Genomic DNA, 17196 nt, shown 5'->3' with positions numbered 1-17196 from the left:
CCTTCGCTTACGGCCATACCAGCCTGGCTATGCCCGATCTCGTCTAATCTCGCAAGCTAAGCAGGGTTGGGCCTGGTTAGTACTTGGATGGGTGACCGCCTGGGAATACCAGGTGCTGTAAGCTTTTAGGTTTCCTTCTCTACTTATATAATGCACTGGCGGTTATAGTGGCTGATCTTTAAATAGCCCTCTCTTTGCAGCCTAGTACTTTTGGAATTTTCCAGTAATTATCTAAGAGTTTTGCATAAATAAAAAAAAAAAAAAAAAAAGAGTCAATGCCCAGTCTTAGAAAACCGAAACAGGTTTGGGCCTGTTTAGTAGTTTTGGAACTTTTCACTAATTGTCTAATAATCTAGCAAAAAAAAAAAAAAAAAAAGAGTCAATGCCCAGTCTTAGAAAACCGAAACAGGTTTGGGCCAGGTTAGTACTTTTGGAATTTTTCAGTAATTATCTAATAGTTTTGCATAAATAAAAAAAAAGAGTCAATGCCCAGTCTTAGAAAACCGAAACAGGTTTGGGCCTGGTTAGTACTTTTGGAACTTTTCACTAATTGTCTAATAATCTTGCAAAAAAAAAAAAAAAAAAAAAAGAGTCAATGCCCAGTCTTAGAAAACCGAAACAGGTTTGGGCCAGGTTAGTACTTTTGGAAATTTTCACTAATTATGTAATAAATTTGCAAAAAAAAAAATTAAATAAATAAAGAGTCAATGCCCAATCTCAGAATCTAAGCAGGTTTGGGCCCAGTTAGTACTTGGATGGGAGACTGCCTGGAAATACCGATTATAGTGGCTGATCTTTAAATAGCCCTCTCTTTGCAGCCTCCTTCGCTTACGGCCATACCAGCCTGGCTATGCCCGATCTCGTCTGATCTCGCAAGCTAAGCAGGGTTGGGCCTGGTTAGTACTTGGATGGGAGACCGCCTGGGAATACCAGGTGCTGTAAGCTTTTAGGTTTCCTTCTCTACTTATATAATGCACTGGCGGTTATAGTCGCTGATCTTTTAATAGCCCTCTCTTTGCAGCCTAGTACTTTTGGAATTTTTCAGTAATTATCTAATAGTTTTGCATAAATAAAAAAAAAAGAGTCAATGCCCAGTCTTAGAAAACCGAAACAGGTTTGGGCCTGTTTAGTAGTTTTGGAACTTTTCACTAATTGTCTAATAATCTAGCAAAAAAAAAAAAAAAAAAAAGAGTCAATGCCCAGTCTTAGAAAACTGAAACAGGTTTGGGCCTGGTTAGTACTTTTGGAACTTTTCACTAATTGCCTAATAATCTTGCAAAAAAAAAAAAAAAAAAGAGTCAATGCCCAGTCTTAGAAAACCGAAACAGGTTTGGGCCAGGTTAGTACTTTTGGAATTTTTCAGTAATTATCTAATAGTTTTGCATAAATAAAAAAAAAAGAGTCAATGCCCAGTCTTAGAAAACCGAAACAGGTTTGGGCCAGGTTAGTACTTTTGGAATTTTTCAGTAATTATCTAAGAGTTTTGCATAAATAAAAAAAAAAAAAAAAAAAAGAGTCAATGCCCAGTCTTAGAAAACCGAAACAGGTTTGGGCCTGTTTAGTAGTTTTGGAACTTTTCACTAATTGTCTAATAATCTAGCAAAAAAAAAAAAAAAAAAAAAAAAGAGTCAATGCCCAGTCTTAGAAAACTGAAACAGGTTTGGGCCTGGTTAGTACTTTTGGAACTTTTCACTAATTGTCTAATAATCTTGCAAAAAAAAAAAAAAAAAAAAGAGTCAATGCCCAGTCTTAGAAAACCGAAACAGGTTTGGGCCAGGTTAGTACTTTTGGAAATTTTCAGAAATTATGTAATAAATTTGCAAAAAAAAAAATTAAATAAATAAAGAGTCAATGCCCAATCTCAGAATCAAAGCAGGTTTGGGCCCAGTTAGTACTTGGATGGGAGACTGCCTGGAAATACCGATTATAGTGGCTGATCTTTAAATAGCCCTCTCTTTGCAGACTCCTTCGCTTATGGCCATACCAGCCTGGCTATGCCCGATCTCGTCTGATCTCGGAAGCTAAGCAGGTTTGGGCCTGGTTAGTACTTGAATGGGAGACCGCCTGGGAATACCAGGTGCTGTAAGCTTTTAGGTTTCCTTCTCTACTTATATAATGCACTGGCAGTTATAGTGGCTGATCTTTAAATAGCCCTCTCTTTGCAGGCTCCTTCGCTTACGGCCATACCAGCCTGGCTATGCCCGATCTCGTCTGATCTCGGAAGCTAAGCAGGTTTGGGCCTGGTTAGTACTTGGAAGGGAGACCGCCTGGGAATACCAGGTGCTGTAAGCTTTTAGGTTTCCTTCTCTACTTATATAATGCACTGGCGGTTATAGTCGCTGATCTTTTAATAGCCCTCTCTTTGCAGCCTAGTACTTTTGGAATTTTTCAGTAATTATCTAATAGTTTTGCATAAATAAAAAAAAAAGAGTCAATGCCCAGTCTTAGAAAACCGAAACAGGTTTGGGCCTGGTTAGTACTTTTGGAACTTTTCACTAATTGTCTAATAATCTTGCAAAAAAAAAAAAAAAAAAAAGAGTCAATGCCCAGTCTTAGAAAACCGAAACAGGTTTGGGCCAGGTTAGTACTTTTGGAAATTTTCAGTAATTATGTAATAAATTTGCAAAAAAAAAAATTAAATAAATAAAGAGTCAATGCCCAATCTCAGAATCTAAGCAGGTTTGGGCCCAGTTAGTACTTGGATGGGAGACTGCCTGGAAATACCGATTATAGTGGCTGATCTTTAAATAGCCCTCTCTTTGCAGCCTCTTTCGCTTATGGCCACACCAGCCTGGCTATGCCCGATCTCGTCTGATCTCGGAAGCTAAGCAGGTTTGGGCCTGGTTAGTACTTGAATGGGAGACCGCCTGGGAATACCAGGTGCTGTAAGCTTTTAGGTTTCCTTCTCTACTTATATAATGCACTGGCAGTTATAGTGGCTGATCTTTAAATAGCCCTCTCTTTGCAGCCTCCTTCGCTTCCGGCCATACCAGCCTGGCTATGCCCGATCTCGTCTGATCTCGCAAGCTAAGCAGGGTTGGGCCTGGTTAGTACTTGGATGGGAGACCGCCTGGGAATACCAGGTGCTGTAAGCTTTTAGGTTTCCTTCTCTACTTATATAATGCACTGGCGGTTATAGTGGCTGATCTTTAAATAGCCCTCTCTTTGCAGCCTAGTACTTTTGGAATTTTTCAGTAATTATCTAAGAGTTTTGCATAAATAAAAAAAAAAAAAAAAAAAAGAGTCAATGCCCAGTCTTAGAAAACCGAAACAGGTTTGGGCCTGGTTAGTACTTTTGGAACTTTTCACTAATTGCCCAATAATCTTGCAAAAAAAAAAAAAAAAGAGTCAATGCCCAGTCTTAGAAAACCGAAACAGGTTTGGGCCAGGTTAGTACTTTTGGAATTTTTCAGTAATTATCTAATAGTTTTGCATAAATAAAAAAAAAAGAGTCAATGCCCAGTCTTAGAAAACCGAAACAGGTTTGGGCCTGGTTAGTACTTTTGGAACTTTTCACTAATTGTCTAATAATCTTGCAAAAAAAAAAAAAAAAAAAAGAGTCAATGCCCAGTCTTAGAAAACCGAAACAGGTTTGGGCCAGGTTAGTACTTTTGGAATTTTTCAGTAATTATCTAATAGTTTTGCATAAATAAAAAAAAAGAGTCAATGCCCAGTCTTAGAAAACCGAAACAGGTTTGGGCCTGGTTAGTACTTTTGGAACTTTTCACTAATTGTCTAATAATCTTGCAAAAAAAAAAAAAAAAAAAAAGAGTCAATGCCCAGTCTTAGAAAACCGAAACAGGTTTGGGCCAGGTTAGTACTTTTGGAAATTTTCAGTAATTATGTAATAAATTTGCAAAAAAAAAAATTAAATAAATAAAGAGTCAATGCCCAATCTCAGAATCTAAGCAGGTTTGGGCCCAGTTAGTACTTGGATGGGAGACTGCCTGGAAATACCGATTATAGTGGCTGATCTTTAAATAGCCCTCTCTTTGCAGCCTCCTTCGCTTATGGCCATACCAGCCTGGCTATGCCCGATCTCGTCTGATCTCGGAAGCTAAGCAGGTTTGGGCCTGGTTAGTACTTGAATGGGAGACCGCCTGGGAATACCAGGTGCTGTAAGCTTTTAGGTTTCCTTCTCTACTTATATAATGCACTGGCAGTTATAGTGGCTGATCTTTAAATAGCCCTCTCTTTGCAGCCTCCTTCGCTTACGGCCATACCAGCCTGGCTATGCCCGATCTCGCCTAACCTCGGAAGCTAAGCAGGTTTGGGCCTGGTTAGTACTTGGAAGGGAGACCGCCTGGGAATACCAGGTGCTGTAAGCTTTTAGGTTTCCTTCTCTACTTATATAATGCACTGGCGGTTATAGTCGCTGATCTTTAAATAGCCCTCTCTTTGCAGCCTAGTACTTTTGGAATTTTTCAGTAATTATCTAATAGTTTTGCATAAATAAAAAAAAAAAAAAAAAAAGAGTCAATGCCCAGTCTTAGAAAACCGAAACAGGTTTGGGCCTGTTTAGTAGTTTTGGAACTTTTCACTAATTGTCTAATAATCTAGCAAAAAAAAAAAAAAAAAAAAAGAGTCAATGCCCAGTCTTAGAAAACCGAAACAGGTTTGGGCCTGGTTAGTACTTTTGGAACTTTTCACTAATTGTCTAATAATCTTGCAAAAAAAAAAAAAAAAAAAAGAGTCAATGCCCAGTCTTAGAAAACCGAAACAGGTTTGGGCCAGGTTAGTACTTTTGGAATTTTTCAGTAATTATCTAATAGTTTTGCATAAATAAAAAAAAAGAGTCAATGCCCAGTCTTAGAAAACCGAAACAGGTTTGGGCCTGGTTAGTACTTTTGGAACTTTTCACTAATTGTCTAATAATCTTGCAAAAAAAAAAAAATAAAAAATAAAGAGTCAATGCCCAGTCTTAGAAAACTGAAACAGGTTTGGGCCAGGTTAGTACTTTTGGAAATTTTCACTAATTATGTAATAAATTTGCAAAAAAAATAAATAAATAAATAAAGAGTCAATGCCCAATCTCAGAATCTAAGCAGGTTTGGGCCCAGTTAGAACTTGGATGGGAGACTGCCTGGAAATACCGATTATAGTGGCTGATCTTTAAATAGCCCTCTCTTTGCAGCCTCCTTCGCTTACGGCCATACCAGCCTGAGCACACTAGAGGCACTAGTGAGCAAACAGGAAGTGATTGTGCCAGAGAGGGGTGAGGGAGGCTCACCCAAACTTTTTGTGTTTTGTTATTTTGGTTTGGTTAAAATAAGTGTTTTTGTTTGTAGTATTTTGTTATTTTTGTTTTATTTGTGTCCTCCCAACAGCTCTGCTGTTTGGGAGGGATCTGTCGGGGTTTGTTTTATGTAAAATGGATAGATTAATGGCAACTGACATGGATTTGACACGAGGAACACGGAGGCAAGCAGAAAATGGACTGGGTTATCGACAAAGAGAAAAGGATTACAATGAAATAACTGATAAGAGGATTTACACAAAAGAAGCGACTGTGGTGGTGGATTTGTCGGAGGTACAAGACGGGAGAGCAGAGGATATTATAAAAGCACTAACAGAAAAGATTGAAGTAACAAGAATTTTAGCAATACGACCTAAGCAGATGAGGGAATATGAGATTACATTGGAGCATGAAGAGGACACTGAGAAACTGGTTGATGGACTAACCATTAAAGGTAAAATTTGTGAAATCAAAAAGTTACACAACAGAGACTTTGTTGTCTCGTTCATGCATTTGCCTGCATACATGAATGACCATGAGATTTTAAATAAGCTTGAAGGATGGGGAGTAACACCCATTTCTCAAATAAGGAGGAGATTCTACTCGGGCACCCATATAGAAGATGGAACGAGGTTCTTAAGAGTGCGTTTTCCAAAGGAAGTGGCTTCTTTACCATACAGCACAAGGATGGAGACCGAGGGAGGTCCTCAATACTTTAGGGTGATACACAGTAAGCAGGTGAAGACCTGTAGACTGTGTATGAGCCCTGACCATATAATGAAGGACTGTCCGGACTTCAAATGTCACAAATGCGAGGAAAGAGGCCATTTCGCAAGAGACTGTACTGCGATAAGGTGCCCAGACTGTAAAATGACATTGGACAAATGTGAATGTTGGATGGACAATGAGCAACAGGAAGAGGATCAAGTGAGCGGGCAAATGCATGAGAATGATAATGAGGAGGAGCAACAGGAGGACGCAGAAAAATCCAAGGAAAAGAACATAGGAAATGGACATGAATTAACAACATCAACACAGGAAGAGGAAGAGACATGGACACCAATGCAGATAACGGCGAGTATACAGAATATACTAGACAAAGTGGAGGAGCAGGAAGGAGTCAACGAAGAAGGGGAGCTAGACATTGAGAGTGGAAACATCACGGATAGTGGGAGCACGGGGGCATCGAACAAAAGAAGAACAGTGAAAAAGGTAACACAAATATTGAAAAAGCAAGGAAAAGAGTGGTGAAGGAAGTGTTTACAGAAAATCAGGACAGTGGTGGACTTTTAGAAGAGGGAGAAGATATGGACTAATAAGATGGGTATTTTATCGTTTTTGTTTTACTTTATGGTGTTGAGAATTGTGTCCTTTAATGCAAGAGGATTATTGAATGTTTTGAAATTTGAAAAGATGAAAGAGTTGTGTAAAAATGATGATATGATTTTATTGCAAGAAACTAACTGGAAAGGAAATGTAATGGAAGATTTTAAAAGAAGGTGGGATGGGGAAATATTTTTTAGTAACGGGGAGAAAAGTTTGGGAGGAGGAGTGGCTATTTTGATTAAAAAAGGGAAAGCTACTATGACAAAACAAATCTATGATGATAAAAAAGGGAAATGTATTGCAGTAGAAATTGATTTTGAGGATGAAAAATTTATTGTAGTAAATATACATGCACCAAATGAGGAAAAGGATAAGAAAATGTATTTTAATGTTTTAAGAGACATAATAGAGAAATGGAAAAGGGTGGTGGTTGCAGGGGATTTTAATACTGTTTTTAGCAAAATAGACATGGCTAATGGGATGGTTTTTAGGACGGACGGTGGAAGGAAGGAACTTAAATTATTGATGGAAGAAAAAAATATGATTGATGTTTGGAGAGAAAGAAATGGAAAAAAGAGAGAATATTCCAGAAAACAGTTAGTTGGGAATTTTATGTGCCAAACTAGGATAGATTATTTTCTGAGCACAAGAAATTTGGATTGTTTTATTGATGATGTACTTTATAAAGAAACAACTTTAAGTGATCATAAAATGGTTTTAATGAGGATGGATTTTAAAAGGGAAACGAAAGGGCCTGGGGTATGGATTTTAAATACAGAAATCTTAAATCATGAAAGTTTTAAAAATGGGATAGAGAATTTATTAGATGAGGAAAAAAAAGATGCAATGTATTTAGAAGATAAAAGACAATGGTGGGAAAATGTGAAATTTGAAATAAAGAAATATTCAATTAATTTCTGTAATATACTGCAAAGGGTGAAAAGGACAAAGGAAAAAGAAATAAGAAGAACGTTAAAAGAAGAGTTAAACAAAAATGAAGTAAATGTGCAAAAAGTGTTTGAAATGGAGGAGAAGCTTAAAAAAATGGAGGAAGACAAATGCCAGGGAGCGATGTTGAGAAGTAAAGCTAAATACACAATAGAGGGGGAAAAATGTAACAGATTCTTTTTTAATCTCGAAAAAAGTAGGGGAAAAGCTGAAATGATCAAAGAGCTTAAAAACAGAGATGGCCAGTCGGTTTTTAATACAGGAGAGATTTTAAAAGAAATAGAGACTTTTTATGAAAAGCTTTTTAAATCAGAAGGGGTGGAGGAGGAGAAGGGAAATGTTTTGTTGCAAAGAATAACTAGGAAAGTTGGAGAAGAAGATAAAATAGACTGTGAAAAGGAGATAGAAATGGAAGAAATTATACAAGCTATAAACTCCCTAAGAGTAAAAAAGAGTCCAGGAATAGATGGTATTGGAAGTGAATTTTACAAAGTTTTTAAAGAAAAACTCAGTGTGATTTTAAAGGGGATTTATGATGATATTTTTAGGAAAGAAGGAGTCAATCCAAGAATGGGGTTAGGTTTAATGAAAATAATTTATAAGAAACAAGGTGATAAAACAAATTTGAAGAATTTTAGACCCATCACAATGCTAAATACTGATTTTAAGATTTTAGCTAAAGTTTTAGCTAACAGATTGAAGAATGTAATGCCAAGTATAATTGAAACTAATCAAGCATATGGTGTAAAAGGGAGGGACATAGCAGACATTACAAGTAGCATAAGAGACATAATAGGTTATATAAAAGAAAAGGAAAAGAAAGCATATGTTATAAGGTTGGATTTTGAAAAAGCATTTGATAGAGTGGAGCATAAATTCTTATTTTCTGTTTTAAAGAAGTTCGGTTTTGGGGAAAATTTTATTAAATGGATTGCAATTTTATACAAGGATATCTTAACGAAAGTAAAATGTAATGGATTTTTAAGTCAACCTTTTAAAGTTTTAAGGTCTATAAGGCAGGGGTGTCCGTTATCAGCACAGCTTTATTCTTTGGTGGCAGAACCTTTAGGACTTTTAATAAATAAGGAGGAAGGAATAAAAGGAATAAAAATGGAAGAGGAAGGGGAATTTAAGAAAATCTTTCAATACGCAGATGATACAACAATTGTGGTGGAAAATATGGAAAGCGTTAAAAAGGTTATGGAAAAAATTAAATACTATTGTGATGGGACGGGTGCAAAAATCAATGAAGAAAAAACTGTGTATATGAAATTTGGAGGGGTGGTGGATTTAGCAGGGGTGTTTAAGTTCATGGAGGTACAGGAAATAAAGATTTTAGGGGTGGTGTTAGCAAAGAATGAAAAAGTGGCAGTAGATAATATGTGGGAAGGGATAGTAGGTGGAATGGAGAGAAGGTTGATTTTTTGGAGGAACATGTTTTTAAGTTTGAGGGGGAAAATATTAATTGTGAATTTGTTAATGTTGTCTAAAATGTGGTATGTTTTACATGTGATGCCATTGCCAAACTGGGTTTTAAAAAGGATAAAGAAATGTGTTTTAGAGTTTTTATGGGATAAAAAGCCTCCAAGGATTGCTTATTTTACATTAATAGGGCAGCTGGATGAGGGAGGGATGGGTTTAGTGGATGTGGAACAAAAAATGAAAAGTATGAGGGTGAAAGTTGTTAAAAAATATCTGGATAGGACAAACAAAGCTGAATGGAAAAAAATGATGGGTTTTTATCTAAATAAATGTGGGAATTTTAAATTGGGGGATAATATTTTATGGATGAAACTCAAAAATTGGATGCTAGAGGGTATACCAGGATTTTATCAGGAAGTTTTAAGTGCTTGGAGACTTTTTTTAACAGAGGTTGATTTTAATCCGAGGGGGAGGGAAGTTGTTTTAAATCAACCTCTGTTTCTGAATGGAAAGATAAAGCTACAAGAGCAGGATATCTATTTTAAAAAATGGATGAAGGTGGGAATTTTAAAAATACGAGATGTTTTATGGGAATATAAAGAGGGATTTTTACCATTGCAGGTCATTATAGATGCTATGGAAGAGGAGAAGGAGGATTTTAATATGTCAGGTTTAAGAAGACAATATGAGGATGTAAAAAAGGCAATCCCAAGGCAATGGCTGGATGAAATAAGCAAAGGGGGGAGAAGCGAAAACAAAATGGATGTGTTTTTCAAATGGAAAGATAAGTGGTTTGACTTAAATTTGGGAACTGTTGGAATGTTTTACTGTTTTTTTAGAAATTCTGTTTTTAAAAAACCTATTGCTAATGTATTTTGGATGAGGCATTTTAATGAAGTCAAAGAGAAAGATATTTGGAAGATCCTAAAATGGCAATGTTTGGATGTGGAACTAGAATGTTTGGATTATTTTATAAGACACAATGTGGTTTTTACTGAAATGCGATTGTGTGCAATGCTAAAAGAAACAAATGCACAGTGCAAAGTATGTAAAAATGCTGATGAAGGTATTTTACACTTGTTTTTATATTGTGAAAAACTGACCCCTTTTTTTAAAGAACTAAAAGAGACAATTAATGCTTTGAGGGATAATAAGGGGGATTTGAACTGGGAGATGAATTTTATGTTAGGAATGAACGAGAATAATGCAAATAAGAAACTAATTAATTTATTATTAATTTTGGCAAAAAAGGCAATTTGGAAAAGAAGAAATGTGGCTAAAAACAGGGACTTTATTTTAAATTTGTGGTTACTGTTTAAAGGGATGGTGGGAGACTATGTTCAAACGTTGTATAATTATTTTATATTTGAAAACAAGGTGGGAAATTTTTACAAAATATTTACAAAAGATGTTGTGTGGATTCTTGGGCAAATGCATATTGCAATGCCTGAAAAGGATGTTTTTTAGTTTTTTCTAATGTTTATTTGATTGAATGTAAAATTTATGCTTACTAAATAAAAAAAAAAAAAAAAAAAAAAAAAAAAAAAAAAAAAAGCTATGCCCGATCTCGTCTGATCTCGCAAGCTAAGCAGGGTTGGGCCTGGTTAGTACTTGGATGGGAGACCGCCTGGGAATACCAGGTGCTGTAAGCTTTTAGGTTTCCTTCTCTACTTATATAATGCACTGGCGGTTATAGTGGCTGATCTTTAAATAGCCCTCTCTTTGCAGCCTAGTACTTTTGGAATTTTTCAGTAATTATCTAAGAGTTTTGCATAAATAAAAAAAAAAAAAAAAAAAGAGTCAATGCCCAGTCTTAGAAAACCGAAACAGGTTTGGGCCTGTTTAGTAGTTTTGGAACTTTTCACTAATTGTCTAATATTCTAGCAAAAAAAAAAAAAAAAAGAAGAGTCAATGCCCAGTCTTAGAAAACCGAAACAGGTTTGGGCCTGGTTAGTACTTTTGGAACTTTTCACTAATTGTCTAATAATCTTGCAAAAAAAAAAAAAAAAAAAAGAGTCAATGCCCAGTCTTAGAAAACCGAAACAGGTTTGGGCCAGGTTAGTACTTTTGGAATTTTTCAGTAATTATCTAATAGTTTTGCATAAATAAAAAAAAAAAGAGTCAATGCCCAGTCTTAGAAAACCGAAACAGGTTTGGGCCAGGTTAGTACTTTTGGAAATTTTCAGTAATTATGTAATAAATTTGCAAAAAAAAAAATTAAATAAATAAAGAGTCAATGCCCAATCTCAGAATCTAAGCAGGTTTGGGCCCAGTTAGTACTTGGATGGGAGACTGCCTGGAAATACCGATTATAGTGGCTGATCTTTAAATAGCCCTCTCTTTGCAGCCTCCTACGCTTATGGCCATACCAGCCTGTCTATGCCCGATCTCGTCTGATCTCGGAAGCTAAGCAGGTTTGGGCCTGGTTAGTACTTGAATGGGAGACCGCCTGGGAATACCAGGTGCTGTAAGCTTTTAGGTTTCCTTCTCTACTTATATAATGCACTGGCAGTTATAGTGGCTGATCTTTAAATAGCCCTCTCTTTGCAGCCTCCTTCGCTTACGGCCATACCAGCCTGGCTATGCCCGATCTCATCTGATCTCGGAAGCTAAGCAGGTTTGGGCCTGGTTAGTACTTGGAAGGGAGACCGCCTGGGAATACCAGGTGCTGTAAGCTTTTAGGTTTCCTTCTCTACTTATATAATGCACTGGCGGTTATAGTCGCTGATCTTTAAATAGCCCTCTCTTTGCAGCCTAGTACTTTTGGAATTTTTCAGTAATTATCTAATAGTTTTGCATAAATAAAAAAAAAGAGTCAATGCCCAATCTTAGAAAACCGAAACAGGTTTGGGCCAGGTTAGTACTTTTGGAAATTTTCAGTAATTATGTAATAAATTTGCAAAAAAAAAAATTAAATAAATAAAGAGTCAATGCCCAATCTCAGAATCTAAGCAGGTTTGGGCCCAGTTAGTACTTGGATGGGAGACTGCCTGGAAATACCGATTATAGTGGCTGATCTTTAAATAGCCCTCTCTTTGCAGCCTCCTTCGCTTACGTCCATACCAGCCTGGCTATGCCCGATCTCGTCTGATATCGCAAGCTAAGCAGGGTTGGGCCTGGTTAGTACTTGGATGGGAGACCGCCTGGGAATACCAGGTGCTGTAAGCTTTTAGGTTTCCTTCTCTACTTATATAATGCACTGGCGGTTATAGTGGCTGATCTTTAAATAGCCCTCTCTTTGCAGCCTAGTACTTTTGGAATTTTTCAGTAATTATCTAAGAGTTTTGCATAAATAAAAAAAAAAACAAAAAAGAGTCAATGCCCAGTCTTAGAAAACCGAAACAGGTTTGGGCCTGTTTAGTAGTTTTGGAACTTTTCACTAATTGTCTAATAATCTACCAAAAAAAAAAAAAAAAAAAAGAGTCAATGCCCAGTCTTAGAAAACCGAAACAGGTTTGGGCCTGGTTAGTACTTTTGGAACTTTTCACTAATTGTCTAATAATCTTGCAAAAAAAAAAAAAAAAAAAAGAGTCAATGCCCAGTCTTAGAAAACCGAAACAGGTTTGGGCCAGGTTAGTACTTTTGGAATTTTTCAGTAATTATCTAATAGTTTTGCATAAATAAAAAAAAAGAGTCAATGCCCAGTCTTAGAAAACCGAAACAGGTTTGGGCCTGGTTAGTACTTTTGGAACTTTTCACTAATTGTCTAATAATCTTGCAAAAAAAAAAAAAAAAAAAAAAGAGTCAATGCCCAGTCTTAGAAAACCGAAACAGGTTTGGGCCAGGTTAGTACTTTTGGAAATTTTCACTAATTATGTAATAAATTTGCAAAAAAAAAAATTAAATAAATAAAGAGTCAATGCCCAATCTCAGAATCTAAGCAGGTTTGGGCCCAGTTAGAACTTGGATGGGAGACTGCCTGGAAATACCGATTATAGTGGCTGATCTTTAAATAGCCCTCTCTTTGCAGCCTCCTTCGCTTACGGCCATACCAGCCTGGCTATGCCCGATCTCGTCTGATCTCGCAAGCTAAGCAGGGTTGGGCCTGGTTAGTACTTGGATGGGAGACCGCCTGGGAATACCAGGTGCTGTAAGCTTTTAGGTTTCCTTCTCTACTTATATAATGCACTGGCGGTTATAGTGGCTGATCTTTAAATAGCCCTCTCTTTGCAGCCTAGTACTTTTGGAATTTTTCAGTAATTATCTAAGAGTTTTGCATAAATAAAAAAAAAAAAAAAAAAAGAGTCAATGCCCAGTCTTAGAAAACCGAAACAGGTTTGGGCCTGTTTAGTAGTTTTGGAACTTTTCACTAATTGTCTAATATTCTAGCAAAAAAAAAAAAAAAAAGAAGAGTCAATGCCCAGTCTTAGAAAACCGAAACAGGTTTGGGCCTGGTTAGTACTTTTGGAACTTTTCACTAATTGTCTAATAATCTTGCAAAAAAAAAAAAAAAAAAAAAGAGTCAATGCCCAGTCTTAGAAAACCGATACAGGTTTGGGCCAGGTTAGTACTTTTGGAAATTTTCAGTAATTATGTAATAAATTTGCAAAAAAAAAAATTAAATAAATAAAGAGTCAATGCCCAATCTCAGAATCTAAGCAGGTTTGGGCCCAGTTAGTACTTGGATGGGAGACTGCCTGGAAATACCGATTATAGTGGCTGATCTTTAAATAGCCCTCTCTTTGCAGCCTCCTTCGCTTACGGCCATACCAGCCTGGCTATGCCCGATCTCGTCTGATCTCGGAAGCTAAGCAGGTTTGGGCCTGGTTAGTACTTGGAAGGGAGACCGCCTGGGAATACCAGGTGCTGTAAGCTTTTAGGTTTCCTTCTCTACTTATATAATGCACTGGCGGTTATAGTCGCTGATCTTTAAATAGCCCTCTCTTTGCAGCCTAGTACTTTTGGAATTTTTCAGTAATTATCTAATAGTTTTGCATAAATAAAAAAAAAGAGTCAATGCCCAATCTTAGAAAACCGAAACAGGTTTGGGCCAGGTTAGTACTTTTGGAAATTTTCAGTAATTATGTAATAAATTTGCAAAAAAAAAAATTAAATAAATAAAGAGTCAATGCCCAATCTCAGAATCTAAGCAGGTTTGGGCCCAGTTAGTACTTGGATGGGAGACTGCCTGGAAATACCGATTATAGTGGCTGATCTTTAAATAGCCCTCTCTTTGCAGCCTCCTTCGCTTACGGCCATACCAGCCTGGCTATGCCCGATCTCGTCTAATCTCGCAAGCTAAGCAGGGTTGGGCCTGGTTAGTACTTGGATGGGTGACCGCCTGGGAATACCAGGTGCTGTAAGCTTTTAGGTTTCCTTCTCTACTTATATAATGCACTGGCGGTTATAGTGGCTGATCTTTAAATAGCCCTCTCTTTGCAGCCTAGTACTTTTGGAATTTTTCAGTAATTATCTAAGAGTTTTGCATAAATAAAAAAAAAAAAAAAAAAAGAGTCAATGCCCAGTCTTAGAAAACCGAAACAGGTTTGGGCCTGTTTAGTAGTTTTGGAACTTTTCACTAATTGTCTAATAATCTAGCAAAAAAAAAAAAAAAAAAAAAGAGTCAATGCCCAGTCTTAGAAAACCGAAACAGGTTTGGGCCTGGTTAGTACTTTTGGAACTTTTCACTAATTGTCTAATAATCTTGCAAAAAAAAAAAAAAAAAAAAGAGTCAATGCCCAGTCTTAGAAAACCGAAACAGGTTTGGGCCAGGTTAGTACTTTTGGAATTTTTCAGTAATTATCTAATAGTTTTGCATAAATAAAAAAAAAGAGTCAATGCCCAGTCTTAGAAAACCGAAACAGGTTTGGGCCTGGTTAGTACTTTTGGAACTTTTCACTAATTGTCTAATAATCTTGCAAAAAAAAAAAAAAAAAAAAAAGAGTCAATGCCCAGTCTTAGAAAACCGAAACAGGTTTGGGCCAGGTTAGTACTTTTGGAAATTTTCACTAATTATGTAATAAATTTGCAAAAAAAAAAATTAAATAAATAAAGAGTCAATGCCCAATCTCAGAATCTAAGCAGGTTTGGGCCCAGTTAGTACTTGGATGGGAGACTGCCTGGAAATACCGATTATAGTGGCTGATCTTTAAATAGCCCTCTCTTTGCAGCCTCCTTCGCTTACGGCCATACCAGCCTGGCTATGCCCGATCTCGTCTGATCTCGCAAGCTAAGCAGGGTTGGGCCTGGTTAGTACTTGGATGGGAGACCGCCTGGGAATACCAGGTGCTGTAAGCTTTTAGGTTTCCTTCTCTACTTATATAATGCACTGGCGGTTATAGTCGCTGATCTTTTAATAGCCCTCTCTTTGCAGCCTAGTACTTTTGGAATTTTTCAGTAATTATCTAATAGTTTTGCATAAATAAAAAAAAAAGAGTCAATGCCCAGTCTTAGAAAACCGAAACAGGTTTGGGCCTGTTTAGTAGTTTTGGAACTTTTCACTAATTGTCTAATAATCTAGCAAAAAAAAAAAAAAAAAAAAGAGTCAATGCCCAGTCTTAGAAAACTGAAACAGGTTTGGGCCTGGTTAGTACTTTTGGAACTTTTCACTAATTGCCTAATAATCTTGCAAAAAAAAAAAAAAAAAAGAGTCAATGCCCAGTCTTAGAAAACCGAAACAGGTTTGGGCCAGGTTAGTACTTTTGGAATTTTTCAGTAATTATCTAATAGTTTTGCATAAATAAAAAAAAAAGAGTCAATGCCCAGTCTTAGAAAACCGAAACAGGTTTGGGCCAGGTTAGTACTTTTGGAATTTTTCAGTAATTATCTAAGAGTTTTGCATAAATAAAAAAAAAAAAAAAAAAAAGAGTCAATGCCCAGTCTTAGAAAACCGAAACAGGTTTGGGCCTGTTTAGTAGTTTTGGAACTTTTCACTAATTGTCTAATATTCTAGCAAAAAAAAAAAAAAAAAGAAGAGTCAATGCCCAGTCTTAGAAAACCGAAACAGGTTTGGGCCTGGTTAGTACTTTTGGAACTTTTCACTAATTGTCTAATAATCTTGCAAAAAAAAAAAAAAAAAAAAAGAGTCAATGCCCAGTCTTAGAAAACCGATACAGGTTTGGGCCAGGTTAGTACTTTTGGAAATTTTCAGTAATTATGTAATAAATTTGCAAAAAAAAAAATTAAATAAATAAAGAGTCAATGCCCAATCTCAGAATCTAAGCAGGTTTGGGCCCAGTTAGTACTTGGATGGGAGACTGCCTGGAAATACCGATTATAGTGGCTGATCTTTAAATAGCCCTCTCTTTGCAGCCTCCTTCGCTTACGGCCATACCAGCCTGGCTATGCCCGATCTCGTCTGATCTCGGAAGCTAAGCAGGTTTGGGCCTGGTTAGTACTTGGAAGGGAGACCGCCTGGGAATACCAGGTGCTGTAAGCTTTTAGGTTTCCTTCTCTACTTATATAATGCACTGGCGGTTATAGTCGCTGATCTTTAAATAGCCCTCTCTTTGCAGCCTAGTACTTTTGGAATTTTTCAGTAATTATCTAATAGTTTTGCATAAATAAAAAAAAAGAGTCAATGCCCAATCTTAGAAAACCGAAACAGGTTTGGGCCAGGTTAGTACTTTTGGAAATTTTCAGTAATTATGTAATAAATTTGCAAAAAAAAAAATTAAATAAATAAAGAGTCAATGCCCAATCTCAGAATCTAAGCAGGTTTGGGCCCAGTTAGTACTTGGATGGGAGACTGCCTGGAAATACCGATTATAGTGGCTGATCTTTAAATAGCCCTCTCTTTGCAGCCTCCTTCGCTTACGGCCATACCAGCCTGGCTATGCCCGATCTCGTCTAATCTCGCAAGCTAAGCAGGGTTGGGCCTGGTTAGTACTTGGATGGGTGACCGCCTGGGAATACCAGGTGCTGTAAGCTTTTAGGTTTCCTTCTCTACTTATATAATGCACTGGCGGTTATAGTGGCTGATCTTTAAATAGCCCTCTCTTTGCAGCCTAGTACTTTTGGAATTTTTCAGTAATTATCTAAGAGTTTTGCATAAATAAAAAAAAAAAAAAAAAAAGAGTCAATGCCCAGTCTTAGAAAACCGAAACAGGTTTGGGCCTGTTTAGTAGTTTTGGAACTTTTCACTAATTGTCTAATAATCTAGCAAAAAAAAAAAAAAAAAAAAAGAGTCAATGCCCAGTCTTAGAAAACCGAAACAGGTTTGGGCCTGGTTAGTACTTTTGGAACTTTTCACTAATTGTCTAATAATCTTGCAAAAAAAAAAAAAAAAAAAAGAGTCAATGCCCAGTCTTAGAAAACCGAAACAG

The 17196-nt window shown here is 36.7% G+C and overlaps 16 non-coding genes and 1 pseudogene across 16 annotated transcripts; all 17 read left to right on the top strand.

Annotated features, from left to right (window-relative positions):
• Positions 1-5: 5 nt before the first annotated feature.
• Positions 6-124, top strand: LOC132136254 (5S ribosomal RNA). The gene has a single exon (XR_009431151.1). It is a non-coding gene; the product is annotated as a 5S ribosomal RNA (ribosomal RNA).
• A 702-nt stretch (positions 125-826) lies between these two features.
• LOC132136148 (5S ribosomal RNA) lies at positions 827-945 on the top strand. Its single transcript, XR_009431049.1, has one exon. It is a non-coding gene; the product is annotated as a 5S ribosomal RNA (ribosomal RNA).
• A 1025-nt stretch (positions 946-1970) lies between these two features.
• LOC132135522 (5S ribosomal RNA) lies at positions 1971-2089 on the top strand. The gene has a single exon (XR_009430462.1). It is a non-coding gene; the product is annotated as a 5S ribosomal RNA (ribosomal RNA).
• Positions 2090-2173: 84 nt separating this feature from the next.
• Positions 2174-2292, top strand: LOC132135434 (5S ribosomal RNA). The gene has a single exon (XR_009430378.1). It is a non-coding gene; the product is annotated as a 5S ribosomal RNA (ribosomal RNA).
• A 481-nt stretch (positions 2293-2773) lies between these two features.
• On the top strand, positions 2774-2892 carry LOC132135953 (5S ribosomal RNA). The gene has a single exon (XR_009430865.1). It is a non-coding gene; the product is annotated as a 5S ribosomal RNA (ribosomal RNA).
• An 84-nt stretch (positions 2893-2976) lies between these two features.
• LOC132136265 (5S ribosomal RNA) lies at positions 2977-3095 on the top strand. Its single transcript, XR_009431161.1, has one exon. It is a non-coding gene; the product is annotated as a 5S ribosomal RNA (ribosomal RNA).
• Positions 3096-4006: 911 nt separating this feature from the next.
• LOC132135520 (5S ribosomal RNA) lies at positions 4007-4125 on the top strand. The gene has a single exon (XR_009430460.1). It is a non-coding gene; the product is annotated as a 5S ribosomal RNA (ribosomal RNA).
• An 84-nt stretch (positions 4126-4209) lies between these two features.
• LOC132136261 (5S ribosomal RNA) lies at positions 4210-4328 on the top strand. Its single transcript, XR_009431157.1, has one exon. It is a non-coding gene; the product is annotated as a 5S ribosomal RNA (ribosomal RNA).
• Positions 4329-11287: 6959 nt separating this feature from the next.
• LOC132135823 (5S ribosomal RNA) lies at positions 11288-11406 on the top strand. The gene has a single exon (XR_009430744.1). It is a non-coding gene; the product is annotated as a 5S ribosomal RNA (ribosomal RNA).
• An 84-nt stretch (positions 11407-11490) lies between these two features.
• Positions 11491-11609, top strand: LOC132135301 (5S ribosomal RNA). The gene has a single exon (XR_009430251.1). It is a non-coding gene; the product is annotated as a 5S ribosomal RNA (ribosomal RNA).
• Positions 11610-11981: 372 nt separating this feature from the next.
• On the top strand, positions 11982-12100 carry LOC132136287 (5S ribosomal RNA; annotated as a pseudogene).
• An 810-nt stretch (positions 12101-12910) lies between these two features.
• Positions 12911-13029, top strand: LOC132136147 (5S ribosomal RNA). The gene has a single exon (XR_009431048.1). It is a non-coding gene; the product is annotated as a 5S ribosomal RNA (ribosomal RNA).
• A 599-nt stretch (positions 13030-13628) lies between these two features.
• Positions 13629-13747, top strand: LOC132135433 (5S ribosomal RNA). Its single transcript, XR_009430377.1, has one exon. It is a non-coding gene; the product is annotated as a 5S ribosomal RNA (ribosomal RNA).
• A 372-nt stretch (positions 13748-14119) lies between these two features.
• Positions 14120-14238, top strand: LOC132136253 (5S ribosomal RNA). Its single transcript, XR_009431150.1, has one exon. It is a non-coding gene; the product is annotated as a 5S ribosomal RNA (ribosomal RNA).
• An 812-nt stretch (positions 14239-15050) lies between these two features.
• Positions 15051-15169, top strand: LOC132136146 (5S ribosomal RNA). Its single transcript, XR_009431047.1, has one exon. It is a non-coding gene; the product is annotated as a 5S ribosomal RNA (ribosomal RNA).
• Positions 15170-16191: 1022 nt separating this feature from the next.
• Positions 16192-16310, top strand: LOC132135432 (5S ribosomal RNA). The gene has a single exon (XR_009430376.1). It is a non-coding gene; the product is annotated as a 5S ribosomal RNA (ribosomal RNA).
• Positions 16311-16682: 372 nt separating this feature from the next.
• On the top strand, positions 16683-16801 carry LOC132136252 (5S ribosomal RNA). The gene has a single exon (XR_009431149.1). It is a non-coding gene; the product is annotated as a 5S ribosomal RNA (ribosomal RNA).
• Positions 16802-17196: the final 395 nt, after the last annotated feature.

The sequence above is a fragment of the Carassius carassius genome, unplaced genomic scaffold (assembly GCF_963082965.1).
Source record: "Carassius carassius unplaced genomic scaffold, fCarCar2.1 SCAFFOLD_60, whole genome shotgun sequence".
NCBI lineage: Eukaryota > Metazoa > Chordata > Actinopteri > Cypriniformes > Cyprinidae > Carassius > Carassius carassius.
Note: the sequence above shows the minus strand (reverse complement) of the source record. Positions and strands in the feature narration are given on the sequence as shown.